Source organism: Pseudochaenichthys georgianus, chromosome 18 (genome assembly GCF_902827115.2).
Source record: "Pseudochaenichthys georgianus chromosome 18, fPseGeo1.2, whole genome shotgun sequence".
NCBI classification, from domain to species: domain Eukaryota; kingdom Metazoa; phylum Chordata; class Actinopteri; order Perciformes; family Channichthyidae; genus Pseudochaenichthys; species Pseudochaenichthys georgianus.
This window is the reverse complement of record NC_047520.1, coordinates 19,839,407-19,857,958: the sequence shown is the minus strand read 5'-3', so window position 1 is coordinate 19,857,958 and position 18,552 is coordinate 19,839,407. Positions and strand designations below refer to the sequence as shown.

Here is an 18,552-nt window from a genome sequence, read left to right as displayed (position 1 = left end):
ACTGTTTCGGAGTCTTAATTTTGTATGCTGTTGTTATGCCTGCTGACGTTAAGTTACTCCATTCTCCGCTTGTAATTATGCCTTTAAAAGCTTCAAAGTTGTATTTATCATCTGAATTTGCCGAAACAAGTTTAATATGCTGAATGCCAAGACTTTGTTTATTTTAAATCAGATGCAAACAAACTGTAACGGACCCTGCCGTGTTACCTATGATTATATGCCTTACATTCATAATTTCAGCGGAGGGAGGGGAAGCGGCGCTGTGGAAGACCAGAGTAGCGAGGGAGAGCCGTCTTCTTCCCTTTACAAGCTTCAAAAATGTATTTATCGTGTGATTTTGGAAATAAATGTTTCCTATTCTGAAAGCCAAGACTTTGTTTATTTAAAATAAACACCAACAATTAAAAAATTACAAATAAAAAAAATGTAAAAAAAAAAATGTGTTGGCTCATAATAGGCCCCCAATCTCCGTAGGCCCCTGGGCTTCAGCCCAGGTCAGCCCGTGCATTAAGGCGGCCCTGGTTACAGAAGGTTATGACTAACAAATAAATATAGAATTCAAGTAAAGTGCTAATTGAGCAGGAAGAAATGCAAAAAACTAAAGAAATTGCCTAATCAAAAAATCAAATATGAGTACACAAAATAATATTTATATTTATATAAATGTGATGCCGCATGAAATCACTGCATTTAATAAATAGTGAAAATCAACCTCAATCTCAATGTAAAATACATGATTGTTCAAGTTTATACTTGCAGTATATATGTATATGTATTTTGTTCTTAATAAGATAAATACATTGCAAAAATATAAAGATCAGAAGAAAAAGTGTTTTAGTGTATATTTTTTTCCGATTCTTTCTATCAATATAAATATATAATCTTCATGGACATACTTATTTAAATGAACCTGACCTGGATAATCAGGATAAAATGGATGGATTCACAAATTATAATTATGAATATATTTTCCTATTTAAGCTTTTGGTTGAATTTACAATTATCGCCCATTGTATGTCAACAAGCTTCGTTGCTACTGGGACTAAAAATCCCAACAGTGTTTGCTTTACATCTGAGGATGCTGACAGAAATAGAAGGACTAAGGAATCTGACGTCTACGAAAAGCTCACAATCCGATAAAAAAACATTTGACTATCTATCTTGAGAGTTTTTAAAATGTGCAGTTATCCCCTAACACGGTTGAGTCATTTCTAAAGGATTTCCTACCTCATATCATTAACAAAAACAGTCATTTGATGTCACGCACATTCATTTGAATGTCCTTTCTACACAAGAAGTGGAGCAGGTTCCCAGCTAGAAATCTTTGGTTCTAAAAACATTCTGAGAATGTTACATTCATTGTTCTAGGAATCTTTTCAGCGGGAAGTTTTCTTTTGGTTCCCAGAACGTTCTTCTGAAAGGTAGGATAACGTTCTCTAAAAACATTCTTAAAATGGTGATAACATTGTTAGAACATTATGCACTACTGTTCTTAAAACGTTTTCAGCTGTTAGATTTGTTTATGTTGCCAGAATGTTATTATTTTAGAGAAGGATGTTTTATGTTTAAAACATTATGCAAATGTTCTGTGGTAACAATTTACTAAAATATGTTTACATTATTAGAACATAAAGACATAATATTCCTGTAATTGTTCAACTCAAAATTCCTGGGTAAGTGGACTGACCACTGTGGTCATTAGGATGATTTTTGATAGTTTACTTAACTATTGGAATTTGACTATTAACACATGTAAAAGGAGACTCGGAATCAGCTGGTGAGAGTAGCATTTGTTTATTAGAAAAGGGGAGCTGGGAGTGGCGGTTGGTTATGGCAGCAGTGAGAAACAGTTGTTCCAGGGTGGAGAGGCGTGGCTGGTCTTGGGAGTGTGGAAGGCCTTGGATTCCTCCTGGGAGAGACACAAAAATGAGTGTGAGGCAAAAGCAGGCAAAGTTGTCAAAGAATATGCTGGCAAAAAGCTAGAGCGGCACGCAACAAACCGTTCACGGCAACAATCTGGCAGGGAATTCTCCCTGTACACAAACTCGCTCGGATCTGTCATTAGCCCACATGGTTTTTCATACCACTGCTACGCTGACGACACCCAATTAATTCTGTCCTTTCCCCGCTCAGAGACCCAGATCGTCGCACGCATCTCTGCTTGTTTAGCTGACATCTCTCAGTGGATGTCCGCTCATCATCTCAAGCTCAACCTTGACAAAACTGAAGTGCTTTTCCTTCCGGGAAAAGATTGTCCCTCTCTTGACCTAACTATCAACATCGGCCCCTCTGTTGTTTCCCCGACTCAGACTGCAAGGAATCTGGGTGTTATCCTAGATAACAACCTGTCGTTTACTGCAAACATCGCTGCTACAACCCGCTGCTGCAGATACACGCTTTTCAACATCAGGAAGATACGCCCACAGCTGACCCAGAAATCGACGCAGGTTCTGGTCCAGGCTCTCGTCACCTCACGCCTAGACTACTGCAACTCCCTCCTGGCTGGTCTACCTGCATGTGCCATCCGACCTCTGCAGCTCATCCAGAATGCAGCGGCTCGTCTGGTCTTCAACCTTCCAAAATTTTCCCACACCACGCCGCTCCTCCGCTCCCTCCACTGGCTTCCGGTAACTGCTAGAATCCACTTCAAGACACTGGTACTTGCGTACCATGCTGTGAATGGATCTGGCCCTTCCTACATCCAGGACATGGTTAAACCGTACACCCCAGCACGTGCACTTCGCTCTGCATCAACCAAACGACTCGCTGCACCCTCGCTGCGAGGGGGACCCAAGTTCCCATCAGCAAAAACACGTGGGTTTGCTATCCTGGCTCCAAAATGGTGGAATGAGCTCCCCATTGAAATCAGGACCGCAGAAAGCTTACACACCTTCCGGCGCAGACTGAAAACTCATCTCTTTCGACTCCACTTCGAGCGATAGAATGACTAACAAAGAACTGCTAACAGAGCACTTATATACTAATAAAGGACTGGCTTATCTATAGCCAGTTGAGCAGCACTTGAAACGATTGGCTCTTTGAAACCTGATGTTCTTATATGATTCTGTTTTCCTCAAGGTTGTGTCTTCCTGGTCGAATGTACTTATTGTAAGTCGCTTTGGATAAAAGCGTCAGCTAAATGCAATGTAATGTAATGTAATGTAATGGAATGAGTGCAGGCTGCAGGCTTTCATAGTGTGGCTGATGAGCAGGTTTCAGGTGTGGTTGATTGGAGATTGCTCCCAGGCGTGTAGAGCAGACCAGCAGGAAGGTGGGGGGAGAGAGAGACACACACACAGTAGAAACAAACACATACAAACACTAACAGGGGTTTAAGGGACAGGCAGTGATAGTCGGTCTGTTCTTCATTATGTCTGTCTTTGGTTTTCTAAGTGTTATTCGATCCATATGACCATAGAGATATGTGCATAAACAACAAAAACACTTGGGTATAATGTTCCAACAATGTTATCACCAAACATTTTAAGAATGTTTTTAGAGAACGTTATCCTACCTTTCAGAAGTACATTCTAGGAACCAAAATAAAACTTCTCGATGAAACCATTCCTAGAACAATGAATGGTAACATTCTCAGAATGTTTTTAGAACCAACAATGTCTAGCTGGGAACTCAGACATGCATACGCAAACATGCGATATCATGAATTACGTGCTTGTTTTGTTTTTTTAAAGGAAAATGTGGTGACATCAGATTTTTTTTAAACATCCTTTTCAAACAAATGCAACAAGTTTGTTTTTTTAAAGCACACTACAAATAAATCTGACGTTGACCATGACCGTGTTAATATTTCGCATCACAGGAACATTTTATAAAAAAAAGTATAACCTCCTGAAACCATTATCCAAATGTTGCTTTCAAAATGTTCTTATTTGGTTATCATGTACACTGTTAGCCCGGAGTTCATATCTAATTAAATAATGAATTACAAATTACTGACATTATTTAAGTTTCATTGCATTACTATCAAATGTAAGCTTATTCTACTTGCTGACTACCAAATGTAAGCATATAATACTTACATGTGTTAGTTAAGCAATGTGTCAATAATTTTAAGTTAAGTAACTTCACATTATGAAGTTTTAGTCATGTTCGCAATGCATTATGGGAAAGAGAAGGATCTGGATGTGCCGCAGCCACGTTTCCAGCTCGCAATTTCTCAGTCGGACGCAACCCCACTTTGAACACCGGACTTGCACCCTTTCACCGCGCTGTCTACGCTTCCAAAGGAAGGACGCTGCACGGCTGCCTTATCTACTGAATCTGGTGAGTGATTTAGCTAACAGGGCTTGGTTGAATTCTCGTACTTTTGGGTGTAACACAGCCACAGGAAATATCAACTGGCGGGAACACGGTGTGGGCTTCTCTCGCATTGTTTAAGTACTTGTTAGAGGAAAATAAAATGTTAACAGACTTTGACAGTTACAGGTAAATTCGAATAATGCTGCCGTTTATTTTCTGAATTAAAGTTCCATTCGTTGGTGCGCCGTGGAACGGACATTTTATTTTGGCGGAAGCATTACGATCATTTTTAAGTCAATTAAATCATTTTAAAATATATATTATGAATCATTTGTTTGTTTTTTAGTATGTAGCCGTGTAATAATCGGTATAATGTGCTGCTAGGTGGTCATTAGGCGGGGGGAGAATCCCCGCAGTGTGATCATGTAGCCCGCGGAGGGATCTAGATCTTAATAGCGACCACATTAAGTTTTCATTTGATTTACATCACTTAACTGCAGCACTTCTACGCTACTGCAGTCAGGCAATGTGTGTTTCCCTCGCTTTTGTTAACTTTTACTGAGCGATGGTAGGCTACGAGGTGCAGATAGTTTTAAACAGACAGTGCTGTACTTTTTTCACTTGTTCGTGTTCACTGAAAGACGTAGATTTATTTTTCACCCAGTTGCTGTTTTTGTCACCTTTCTTTTAGTCGTGTGAATCGGTGTCACTGGCCAATTTCTGTCTGAGCTTTTAAGTCAGACAAAGGTGGGTTTACTTAACATCTGTCTACCCAATCTCTTTCCTCTCTCCTTGTTCCTCTTCTGTCCCTTTGACTTCCTTCTCATCTCTTCTTTTCTCTCATTTGCTGCTCTTGTCCTGTCAATTTAATTGCATCTCTTCATGTGTCATTGTTTCCTCTTTTCCCTTGTTCATTTTGCTTTGCTCTCTTGTTTTGTTTCCTATTCTATTCTTTGGTCAAGAAGAAGTTATGTTCTCTCCCTTTTCTATTCTCTCCCATCATGTCATCTCCTTTTGTCCTCTCCTTTACTTTCAACTATATTTGAAATAAAGTCATTGTGTAGAGTTTGTAGAATGTATTTGATGAATGTATGACCATTCTTTGTTATCTCCACTATATTCCAGACCACTGAGCCAACAGACATCAGATGCCTTTGTGTTCGGGGACTGCCAATCATCTTGGGGGATGAGATGAGCCTTCTGCCTTCTTCAAGACCTGCACCGTAAGTAACTTTAACCCTTGTGTTATGTTCACATTTTGAACCCTTTGGTAATGTTCGGGTCAAACTGACCCGGGACATTATTCAGGGTTTAAATAAAATATGAAATCATATGAAATATGATTCAGTTTTTTAAATACTCTTTGCTATATAACATTTAACAATGTAAGTGTCCATACAAATGTAATTTATGTAAGAAAAAATACACTCTAAGAAAAACTAGGTTTACATGTGCATGCTTTTCTAGGAAAAATGCAAATGAAACATTAATGTTATTTTTTGTAATCTTTGTCTTATGATAATCAAAGCCTTCGAGGAAATATAGCAATTGAAACACAAGAATCACACATCCAAATGGATTTGGCTTCGAAATATATATATAGATGATGAAACATCTATATAAATGACGGAACAGATATAAACACAAAGCAAATCCAAACAATTAACAGTCACTGTTCATAAAATACAGTAAATCCAAAAAATACATATATTTTGGCCATTTTGCTGGTAGATAATTTTAGTTCTGCACTATACACTGTAATGTGAGGTTATGTGTCTGTTTAGTCCTTCCTCCGGCGTGCAGGTACGAGGGGGACAGTTAGAGAACATGTTTATAATGTTCTGGAATAGTTTTGTGCACACACTACAAAGGGTAAAGATCAAGGGAGTGTCTGTGTGTGTCCTTCATAATAAATAAGCCTAACACCTAATGTGTTGTAGGTGAATAATGAAGATTGTCTGCATCAAATGTTCACAAATTCATGGCAGCCAAGCTACATACAAAATCATATTTGGTGCACAATTTGTAACTAGTACTTGAAATGTACAGATCCACGTAAGGCCAATTTAAGGCCCAGATTGTCCTTTTATTTATTACTTTTGGTTTTTATGTTGTATGATGCTTTTCATTATAAACAGTGGAAGCTACTTTTTGGTGGACGATGTAGAATTATATGTCAATCTCTTTATTTCTCTGTTAGGATGCGGCTGATAAGGAGGTGTACAGTCAAACTCCACTGGGAATCCTCTGTGTCGGAGAAAATCCGCAGCTCAACCCATCCAGTGTGGCAATCGTCTTGGAGGGGAATGTGGTGATGGATGGACCGGCTAACCTGCCTCAGGCCTTCTGTGTCCTGTTCGGACTCATTTATGCCCTGCAATTGGAGTACCCAAAGTGCATGAAAAACACTTTCCACTTTGTTCAGCAGGTGATGTTGAAGCTTGGTAAGGTTGAGCTGGCACCCAAAAATCAGCTTACGGGTTTCTGAAAAGTTGGCTACTTCAATATTGCATTTTGTTGTTGCATGTTTGCACTGTTTGACCTCTTGTTGGCATTTCCATTTGTGTTTTATTCTATAAACTACTGACAACATCTCTCCCAAACTCCAAACAAAGAAGTCATTTAGAGCATTTATTTGCAGAAAATACTTTTCTGGTCAGAATAACAGAGAAAATTCTGTGTTTTCAAACCTCAAATAATGCAAAGAAAACAAGTTCTTCATTATTAAACGACACAATACTAATGTTTTAACTTAGGAAGAGCTCAGGAATCAATATTTGATGGAATAACCCAGATGTTTCAATAACCGCTTTCAATGCGTCTTGGTTGCTCGCCACCAGTCTGTCACATTGTTGCTGAAAGACTTTATGTCTCTCCTGGCACACAAAGCCAAGCTGCTTGATTTGTTTGTGCCAGGAGTGGCTTAATAAGTGACCCAACAGCAATGTGAAAGGTGTTGCAGAGCAGCCAAGGCGCATGAAAGCTGTGATTGAATATCTGGGTTATTCCACCAATTATTGATTCCTGATCTCTTCCCATGTTAAAACAATAGTATTGTGTTGTTGAAAAATGAATTTTAAATAGTTTTCTTTGCACTATTCGAGGTCTGAAAACACTCCATCCTTTTTGGTTTCTTTGAACATTTGGTATTTTTTGTAAATAAATGCTCTAAATAAGAATATTTGGAGTTTGGGATAAATGTTGTCAGTCATTAATTTATAGAATAAAACACAAATGTTAATCCAGTTTTTACAAACCGTAAAACGAGAGAAAGTTATAATTTTAAAGAGGTCTCTTAATTTTTCAGAGCGATATATATCTGTTTATATATATAGAGAGATTGCTATGGTTTAATGTGAAAATGTATGGTACAATATTTTTGCTACAGTTTTTATAAGATGCTCAATTTCATTGTATCCAAGTTTTAATCAAAGGTAAAACTTTATTTTTGTGTCTTTTTCTTTTTTGTAGTTGACGGAATAAAAAATATAAATACGTAATGTAACCACTTTCAACTAAAAATTCTAAGTTATATAATTGGGCAAAGCAATTGATATTACACAATATTTTAAGTAAAATCAACTTCACATGAAGTGCATTGTACTTCAAATAACAATTCCAGTCCTTGAATAACTTAAGTTAAATTCACTCAAGTTTTCCTAATGCGTTACTTAAAAAAATAGAAAGTGGTTGACTTAAAAATGTAAGTGAAATCAACTTGACATGAAGTGCATTGTACTTCAAATAACAATTAAAGTCCTTGATTAATTTAAGTTTAATTTACTCAAGTTTTCATAATGCTTTACTTAAATTTTTAAAGGCAACCACTTTCCTCTATTTTTTTAAGTAGATTCAACTTATCGGGGCTTACAGTGTAACATTGAGGGAAGGTTTTATAAAGAACATCTTTAATGTGTTACCCAACAACGTCCAAAACACATCCTTAGAATGTTGCAGGCAAAACGTTCCACCTTTGTTAACACATCACATTAAAATGAACATTTTATAAAAAAACTTTCTGTCATCTCAGACCTCAATAACATCCTCAAAACATCCTATGAATGTTGCAGTTAAAACATGTCTTAGTTAACCTTAAACCTTATAGGAACATTATTTGAAAAAAGAAACATCCTAAAAAGGTTCTTTGAACATCAGATTAAAACGTTTCTTTAAAACCTTATTAGAACCTGTAGGTAATGTTAGCCAAAGTTGTGAAAAACGTTCCCCGCTAGCTGGGTTACCGCTGAATTTTAGTGTAAGATTAAACCAACCTGATCTCACCAGAATGCGTGACTCCACCACGACTTCTTAACACCACACGAGTCACGAACTTTGTTCCATTTACGTGTCGGCACCACGCAAACAACCCCAATGTAAAGTGAATGAGGCTCCTTTGTCGTGGTGCACACACGCATTTATACAACGTCCCGCAGTGAGCTTTTATTCTATAAAACGTTTTTTTAAATCTACTTTATAGCTTGTAGTAACTCACGGGAGGCTTCTTTTATTTTATTTGTATTCATAATAATTTTAATTTTTCGTCAGAATGTAAAAATTACATTAGTTACGAATTTGTGTTCTCAAAAAACAGTGCATTGTGTGTAATGCAACTGTGATTTTTATTAAATTAGTTAGTTTTTAAGGAAGGCCAGAGCTTCAGCTGTGTCAAATAGATTGTTCCCTTTAGTTAACGTTATTTAAAAGATAATGATCATGTCCCCTGTATTGTATTACGGAGAATTGTACACTCGGAATTGTATTCTCCTTACTGTCGATTGATTTTACAGTGATATCTGCACTACTCATCGACTAAAAAACACCAGATTATCCTTGTTAATTACACAACATTGATTGGTTTGAATTGTGTGCAATGCTTTTGTATTTTCCCCCTTCGATTCGGAGAAACAAATGTTTTTTGGGAGTTTTAGGATGGCCGAAGATACTACACTACCCAGAATCCTTAGCTATCGTTTGGGACTACACCATGTGCGTAGCTTGACAAACCCGTGATCAGTCTTCAACCTCTGTGATTTGATGTTGGAGTGGCAGTGTGCGAAGTTTACACAGAGCGTCAAAAAGGACTTTGAAATGGAATGAAACCCATCGACGGCACACTATTCAAAACAGGAATCGAACGTGTCCTACCCACCCCCCCCCCCCTTAGGTCACAGGCTCCTCCAACAGTGCTACGCAATAAAACAGATAGGCCTACACAGAAAAAATAGTGAAATAGTGCAATAAGAGTCTACAAGTGATTGGAATATGATATATTAGATAAATAATTTGTAATTAGCAGCCAGATGAATGTTATGGATGTTGTTTCTAAGTTCAGGTGTTTAATAATCGTATAGCCTGTGGGATGAAGCTGTCTCTGTGTCTGGTGGTTTTAGTCCGGATGCTGCGGTACCGCCTGCCAGATGGCAGCAGACAGAACAGTTTGTGGCTGGGGTGATGGGGGTCTTTTATAATCCTGAGGGCTTTCTTTAAGGTTAACCTGGTATTTTTACTCCACTACATTTATTTTAGTTACTTTACAGATTTGGATTAATAATGTGAAATATAAACAACCCTTAAATCAGACTTTAGTTACACCTGAGTGAAATTCAGTGAAGGTGATTGTCAAGTGCCAACAATCAGGCGAGATATTTGATAGTTGGTGCTTGAGAAGACTAAATATTTATCTGCAGATCCGTTTAAAGCATATTCATTACTCGTTATTCTCTAATAGTTAATTAAAGACTGTATATAATTGCTATTTTGCACATCCCTTTCAAGATTTCAAGATTTTCTAAGGTTTATTAACATATCATATACACAATAGTGTAGTTATGCAATGAATGAAAAACTTGGGTCACAGGTTCCTCAACAGTGCATTACAAGACATCTATCAATATGTGTGTATACTTCCACCATTACACTGTCGTATTCTGCACATTTCTTATACTATCTACATACATAAGATTATAATTAATGTGTATAATATCAGTTAAAATAAGTGCTTCAACATAGTTAACATTGCAGGAAAGTTGATTGTCAAGTTCCAAAACAAACCATGCAATTTAGACTTTGTCAGGCTTAATATTTATCTGTAGATAGATACCCCCAAACTTTTTTCCTATTTAAAAGAAGACCTTAACCTAAAGTATTCTTTAATGTTTAAATAAAGCCTTATTAGTTAGCACATCCTCCTATCAGGCACTAAACTGTTTTATTCTAGATATCATTTGAGTATCTTCTTGATATTTTCTATTCTATATTTATATCATTGACCTTCTACTTTCCCACTATTTTGTATGTACTCTTAATATTTAAATGTTTTCATAAAATATAACACATTCAAAAGTGCTTTACAAAAATGAAAGACATTAAGAAAAAGGCATTTTAAACAGTCGTTAAAAGCAACACAATCTTCCTGCATTGCAATTACTCTAAACGTGCAATAACGTGCTTCAACCAGTAGGTGGTTTGGGTTAAAAAGCTGTAAAGTTTACAGTGTTAACAAAATAAAATATACTGCTGTTTCTGGTTTAGTTTACGACGAATATTATTTTGTTATTGTTTTGATATTTGTAACACAAAAGCGATGATATGCAGAGAACATCTTCACGGCGGTTGTTGTGTGCTCGGCATGTGCGGTTACTACTGTAACCAGGCACGGTTCTATGCGGGCTGTTCTCTTTCTTAGAAGCTAATTATCTGGTCTTAACATTGTGTTCTGACTGGGTTGCTTGATTGTTAGCAGCAGCCGCTTGGCTAACACCTTGCATGTACGGTTAAGCTTCATTATTTAACTCAGCCGGTGAGGGCAGTGCTCTCGCTCCCGCTCCCGGTAAACGCATGGTATGGTTGCAGTAGCGCTATATCGTTGTATTTACTGCTCTTAGTACTAGACTCCTAGCACTAGGACGATATGCAGAGAACAATCTTCACTGTGTGTGCCGTGTGCTCTGCATGTATGGCCATTAACCCTCTGGAGTCGGTGGACGCGCCGGCGCGTCCAAGTGCACATTTATTTACGTATTTAATCACAGATTTTCGCTTGTAAGGAGTAGAAATACGATTCAGATATCTGCGGAATCGGTAGAATCGTAGCTTTTCAAGAGTATCTCCTGTGAGACTGTACCCAGGGCACAGCAGCCAATATCGCCGCTCAAAGCAGCGTGATTCAGCGTTACACTGTGTGTGATTGGTGGATTTGTGTGTCAGTCAAGGACATCTCGGCCGGCCGGCAGCCATGTCGGTCTGAAATGACCAATGGACACTCGAGAAATCTAAGGACCTACCCACCAATAAAAAAACATATAACGGGTTTCTCCCATCAGTTTCAGTCTTTTAGTCTATGAAGAAGATAGAGAAAATGGCTCGAAGGAACTTTACCGTTGCAGACGCGCTGGATTTTATTTTCGCGAGCGGCAGTGAAGAAGATGGCTCATCAGAACCTGAAGGCTTCGACTCTTCTGAAGAAGAAGAATACAGGGACAGCAGGGATCCATTTGAGGATGGGTAAGTGTAAATATAACTTGTAGTGCATTTGCCATTGTGTGAGGAGTACCGCGAAAATGAACAATGGATTTATCAACCTTTTTATTTTCCCCTCATGAACTTTTTCTCGGGACAAAATAGACTCTTGATTAGTAAACGTTTACTCTGTGTAAATGTTATTTATGTGTAAACGTTATTTTGGCATGTATAAGTAAGGTTACATGTGTAGATGAATACAAATAATCCTTTATTTGTCCCACAACGGAGACATTTATAGACATGTCTTTTATTTTATCATACCGTTCTGTACAGATGAGACTTTGTCATAGACTTATTTACATGTGTGTCTGTGATTATTTTTACCGTACTGTGCTGTACAGATGAGACTGTCATATACTTATTTACATGTGCATTTGCCATTTTGTGGGGAGGAGCACGGAAATGAACAATAGATTCATCAGCCATTTATTTTTTTCGTCATGAATTTTATCTTTGGACAAAATAGACTCTTGATTAGTAAACGTTTACTCTGTGTACACTTTATTTATGTGTAAACGTTATTTTGGTGTGTATAAGTAAGGTTACATGTTTAGATGCATGAGATAATCCTTTATTTGTCCCACAACGGAGACATTTATAGACATGTATTTTTATTTTATCATACTGTTCTGTACAGATGAGACTTTGTCATAGATTTATTTATATGTGTGCCTGCCATTTGTGTGTGTGTGTGTGTGTGTGTGTGTGTGTGTGTGTGTGTGTGTGTGTGTGTGTGTGTGTGTGTGTGTGTGTGTGTGGTGTGTGTGTGTGTGTGTGTGTGTGTGTGTGTGTGTGTGTGTGTGTGTGTGTGTGTGTGTGTGTGTGTGTGTGTGTGTGTAATTCACTTATAATAATGATTGTCCCACCATTTTTATTTGTTTTACAGAGAGGTTTCACAGCTGCCTGGGCCTAGCGGCCCACAGATGACATTTATCCAGCTGTGCCTGCCACTATGTTGAGATCTACCGTGGATCAAGGGCCTTCACCACTGCCATCCCCACCAAGGACTAGCGGACCAGCATCACGACAGCTGCCTCCATCTCTGCCTGCGACGAGGTCAAGATACACCTCAGCTCCACCACAGCCATCACCATCAACCCGGACAGCAAAGAGGTCTCGTAGAGCACACGTACCTCCCACACAGCCACCAGCTGCCCATGCACCATAACCCCCACCTGCACAGCAGCCAGCTCCACTGTCTTGGAAGACAGACGAAGACCCTGACACTGCTCCCCCTGTCTCCAGGTTTCAACCTGCTCGCACACCCGGGCCACAGGTCAGCTCAACAGTATCAAACAAACCCCTTGACCTGTTCAAGCTGTTCTTCAGTGCACTAACAGTACAGACACTCTGTACCAACACAAACAAGCGGGCTGCACAGGAGATGGGAAAGGGTAAAACCTACAAATGGACTGACTTGACTGTAGAGGATTTCTATAAATACATGGGGCTGCTTCTATACATGGCCCTGCTGAAACTGGACAATGTATTGGACTACTGGAGGAAGGATCATTTTTTGTCAGTGCCTCTGCCAGCACAGGTCATGTCGCGTGACAGATACAGGACAATATCCTGGAACTTGCATCTCAGCGACCCTGATGAGGATTTCCAGAACGACAGCACAAAGGGCACACCCCACCATAACCGACTGTTCAGATTGAGACCCCTCAAGACTGCGTGTAAGGCCTTTTACCATCCCCATAAATACCTGGCTGTGGATGAGAGGATGGTTGCCTCCAAGGCTAAGACTGGAATGACCCAGTACATGAAGGCCAAACCAACCAAGTGGGGATTCAAGCTGTTCGTCATAGCTGATTCGAGGAATGGCTACACCATAGACTTTTCTGTTTACACTGGTAAAAGTGACATCCTCTCCGGACATGGCCTGTCGTATGATGTGGTAATGTCTCTGGTGCAGGCGGGTTACCTCGGAACAGGTTACCATATTTACATGGATAATTTTTACACCAGCCCGAAGCTGTTCAAGGCTCTCCATGCCCTAAAGTTTGCTGCCTGTGGGACCTACAGAGAGAACCGCAAGGACTGCCCAAGGCCACAGACGAACGCCCTGACAAAAAAATCCAAAAGAGGCTCCATAAGATGGATCAGGGACGGCCCACTGGTATTTGTGAAGTGGATGGACAACAGGGAAGTAGCTGTCTGCTCCACCATCCATGAAGCATACTCTGGCAACACCGTGCAGAGAAGGCAGAAGCAGAGAGATGGCTCCTGGGCACGAGTAGAGACCCCCTGTCCCACACCTGTTGCTGAGTACAACGCACACATGGGTGGAGTTGATCTGTCAGATCAGCTCATACAGTACTACTCTTCAAAGCACAAGACCATGCGCTGGTACAGGAGCCTGTTTTATCATTTCCTGGACATTGCCACTACAAACAGCTACATTATGTACAAGGAAGTCTGTCTGTCACAACAGAAGAAGCCCATGACACACAGAGCATTCATGGAGGAGCTGAGTGCTGAGCTCTGTGGCAAGCCTGTCCATACACCTCCTGTCCGGGCACCTGCAGCTCATCTTCCTGTGCCCATTGCTGATGGCCAGGCAGCAAGCGACAGGGCCACCACAGGTCGCAGGAAATGCGAACATTGCTACTTCCAAGGCAAGAGAAAGGACACACCTTGGAAGTGCAAGCAGTGTGATGTTGCCCTGTGTGTCTCACTGGAACGCAACTGCTTTGAGGCATGGCATGAGGAATTAATCTGAGTGAAAGTCCATCATCTTCTCCCGCTTATCAAAGGTTGGGTTGAGTGGTGAGTGAAAGTGTTTTTTATAAATAGTTGAAAAAAAGCTCTGATGTTCAATATTGTAACAAGTGTGTATTTGCTGTTTTTATTTGTATGTATAATGAATAGTTGGTTGATGAAAAAAAGTTCTGATGTTCAATATTGTAACAAGTGTGTATTTGCTGTTTTTATTTGTATGTATAATGAATAGTTGGTTGATGAAAAAAAGTTCTGATGTTCAATATTGTAACAAGTGTGTATTTGCTGTTTTTATTTGTATGTATAATGAATAGTTGGTTGAAGGAAACAAAGTTCTGATGTTCAATATTGTAAATAGTGAGATGTTGCAGTTATATTTATATACATTGTTGGTATTATAATAAATTGTTGGTTGAAAAAAAAAAACCTTTTTTTTTTACACATCACATGAATCTTGGTATGTAATATGAAGTCATTATTCAGTCCTGATGTATCTCAGTCCCTGCTGTGGTGAAAGTAGAGTGATTGACAGCTGTTTTACTCAGAATTCGAATTTATAAAATTTCATTTTTGACATGAATAACACATTTATATACAGTGTAATTCAAATATTTCACTACTTTTGTAATCCTAAGACTTTGGTAACCAAATCTAAAACACCAAAACATTTCGATCACATGAGTACATTTGTGTTTTCACAAGAGTTTTGAAGATTTTCCGAAAATCGGATGTCAAATTTTAAGCTTTTGAGCTACTTATCTCATCAAACAGTGCTCTAAGGTGAGTAATGTGCATATATAGCAATACTAGAGATTGTCCTGAACATTTTGATATATAACACATGGGTGCCATGTTAGAAGAAATACATTTAAAAGGTGATTTAAGAAAATGTCTAAAAATCGAGAAAATACCCTTAGACTCCAGAGGGTTAAGGAGGATTTCATCCTCCCAATATTATATTGTCTAGTGGGCAGCCGTTGGCTGGCACTTTTAGGCACCGGCCACAGTTACTATTGTAACTAAGGTCTAAGCCGTAAGTACTGGCTATAATTACTACTGTAACTACGGTTCCAAGCTGTGTAAGTACTGGCCATAGTTAATACTGTAACTACGGGGTTAAGCCGTAAGTACTGGCCATAGTTACTACTGTAACTACGGTTCCAAGCCGTGCACGTACTGGCCATAGGCAATACCGTAACTACGGCTCTATGCTGTGTAAGTACTGGCCATAGTTACTACTGTAACTACGGTTCTAAGCCATGTAAGTACTGGCCATAGTTACTACTGTAACTACGGTTCCAAGCCGTGCAAGTACTGGCCAGAGTTACTACTGTAACTACGGTTAGATGCCGTGTGAGCCCTGGCCATGGTTACTGCTGTAACTACGGCTCTGTGCTATTCTCTTCTTTAGTAGCTAGTTATCTGGTCTTAAACATGTGTGTTATTTGACTTGAACTCGCTTGATCGTTATCAGCAGCCGCTCGGCTAACGTCTTGCGTATACTGTTAAGCCTCTTTATTTTACCCAGCTAGGTGAAGGCAGTGCTCTCGCTCCCGCTCCCTCTACCGGTAATGCGGATGTAGCTACATCCCTTTTTCTGTTCGGCGAGTAGTAGCACCGCTCTACTATTCCCGTTCAGCAGGTAGCTGGTGAAGGCTGTGTTCCCGCACCCGCTCCCGGTTACGCTGCATCTGGCATTCGTCTCTAACTCAACCAGTGAAGGCAGTTCTCGCCCCCGCTCCTGGTAGACGCCAAACTGCCTTGTTTTTCTGTTAAGCAGGTAGCTGGTGAAGGCTGTGTTCCCGCACCCGCTCCCGGTTACGCTGCATCTGGCATTCGTCTCTAACTCAACCAGTGAAGGCAGTTCTCGCCCCCGCTCCTGGTAGACGCGGAACTGCCTTGTTTCTCCGTTAAGCAGGTAGCTAGTGAAGGCTGTGTTCCCGCACCCGCTCCCGGTTACGCTGCATCTGGCATTCGTCTTAATTTAACCAGTGAAGGCAGTGTGCTCGCCCCGCTCCTGGTAGACGCTAAACTGCCTTGTTTATTCCGTTAAGCAGGTAGCTGGTGAAGGCTGTGTTCCCGCACCCGCTCCCGGTTACGCTGCATCTGGCATTCGTCTTTAATTTAACCAGTGAAGGCAGTGTTCTCGCCCCCGCTCCTGGTAGACGCTAAACTGCCTGGTTTTTTTTCATTAAGCAGGTAGCTGGTGAAGGCTGTGTTCCCGCACCCGCTCCCGGTTACGCTGCATCTGGCATTCGTCTTAGTTTAACCAGTGAAGGCAGTGTTCTCCCCCCCGCTCCTGGTAGACGCTAAACTGCCTGTTTTTTTTCATTAAGCAGGTAGCTGGTGAAGGCTGTGTTCCCGCACCCGCTCCCGGTTACGCTGCATCTGGCATTCGTCTTAGTTTAACCAGTGAAGGCAGTGTTCTCCCCCCCCGCTCCTGGTAGACGCTAAACTGCCTGTTTTTTTTCATTAAGCAGGTAGCTGGTGAAGGCTGTGTTCCCGCACCCGCTCCCGGTTACGCTGCATCTGGCATTCGTCTTAGTTTAACCAGTGAAGGCAGTGTTCTCCCCCCCGCTCCTGGTAGACGCTAAACTGCCTGGTTTCCGTTAAGCAGGTAGCTGGTGAAGGCTGTGTTCCCGCACCCGCTCCTAGTTACGCTGCATCTGGCACTCGCCTCTAGCTCAGCCAGTGAAGGCAGTGATCTCGCTCCCGCTCCCTCTGCCGGTAACGTGGGTGTAATTACATCCCTATTTCTGTTGGGCGAGTAGCGGCGCGGCTCTACTCTTTCTGTTAAGCAGGTAGCTGGTGAAGGCTGTGTTCCCGCACCCGCACCCGCTCCCGGTTACGCTGCATCTGGCATTCGTCTCTAACTCAACCAGTGAAGGTAGTGTGCTCGCCCCTGCTCCTGGTAGACGCAGAACTGCCCTGTTTTTCCGTTAAGCAGGTAGCGGGTGAAGGCTGTGTTCCCGCACCCGCTCCCGGTTATGCTGCATCTGGCATTCGTCTCTAACTCAGCCGGCAGTGTTCTCGCCCCCGCTCCTGGTAGACGCTGAACTGCCGTGTTATTAATCCAGCCAGGTGAAGGCAGTGCTCTCGCTCCCGCTCCCTCTGCCGGTAACGTGGGTGTAATTACATCCCTCTTTCTGTTGTTGCGCCCCATGCAGATGTGGCTGAACAGCCTTCACTTGGACGCCAAGTGGCACAGGCACAGTGAAGTCAGGGTGTCGCAGCATTGCTCCACTCTCCGTCACACTGGGGCAGGGCCTATCTCCTGGTAGGCGTGCCCATGGGCGCCATCCCATCCCGCCAGGAGACCATCACCATAGGTGCATGTCTCTCAGGGTGGGGTGCAGTGCGGCAGGGCAGGACCGTTCAGGGTCAGCGGTCTGCCCAGCAGAGTGCGCGCCAGGTCAACGTGCTAGAGCTTCGGGCCGTGCAGCTTGCACTCACGCACTTTCTACCCCAACTGGGGGGCAAGCATGTGCGTGTTCCTTGGGGACAGCATGTACATTGTTGCTTAGACAACAGTCCCTTCTAGACAGTGGCCGTTCTCACTCCACTCTGAATTTATGTGGCTGCGATTCTGCCCGACATGTTCGGGTCGACGGCGCCACGGCGGGGTGCCACAGGTCGGTGTCCCTCTTTATGAGAGGGGATTTACGGCAGCGTCCCCCTTGCACCCCGGCTTGGGACCTGCCCTTCCTCATCTCCTCCCTTCGAGCCCCTGGCCCAGGTGGGGCTAGGTGGCTGCCCACAAAGGCAGCATTTCTGCTTGCAATAGCCTCAGGGAAGCGAGTCGGGGAGGTGCATGTCCTCTTCATAAACAATACATGCCCGAGGTGAGACTCTCAGGTGTTGCCCTTTGGGCAAATGTGGCATTCCCGCCAGGGGTCCTTCCACAAACCCACTTCAGTCAGCCTGCCCAGCTGGCACGCTTTGACATTCAGGAGTACGGCACGTCGAAGTTGCTGTGCCCTGGGGGTGCCCAAAGGGCGTATATCAAGGCTACTGCCTGTATACGGCAGGAGAAGCAACTCTTGAGTT

At 41.6% G+C, this 18,552-nt stretch overlaps 1 long non-coding RNA gene across 1 annotated transcript; it reads left to right on the top strand.

Annotated features, from left to right (window-relative positions):
- The first annotated feature begins 4,962 nt into the window (after positions 1 to 4,962).
- Positions 4,963 to 7,654, top strand: LOC117463901 (uncharacterized). The gene is made up of 3 exons (XR_004553981.2): positions 4,963 to 5,007; positions 5,386 to 5,483; positions 6,461 to 7,654. It is a non-coding gene; the product is annotated as an uncharacterized lncRNA (long non-coding RNA).
- The last annotated feature ends 10,898 nt before the right edge of the window (positions 7,655 to 18,552 follow it).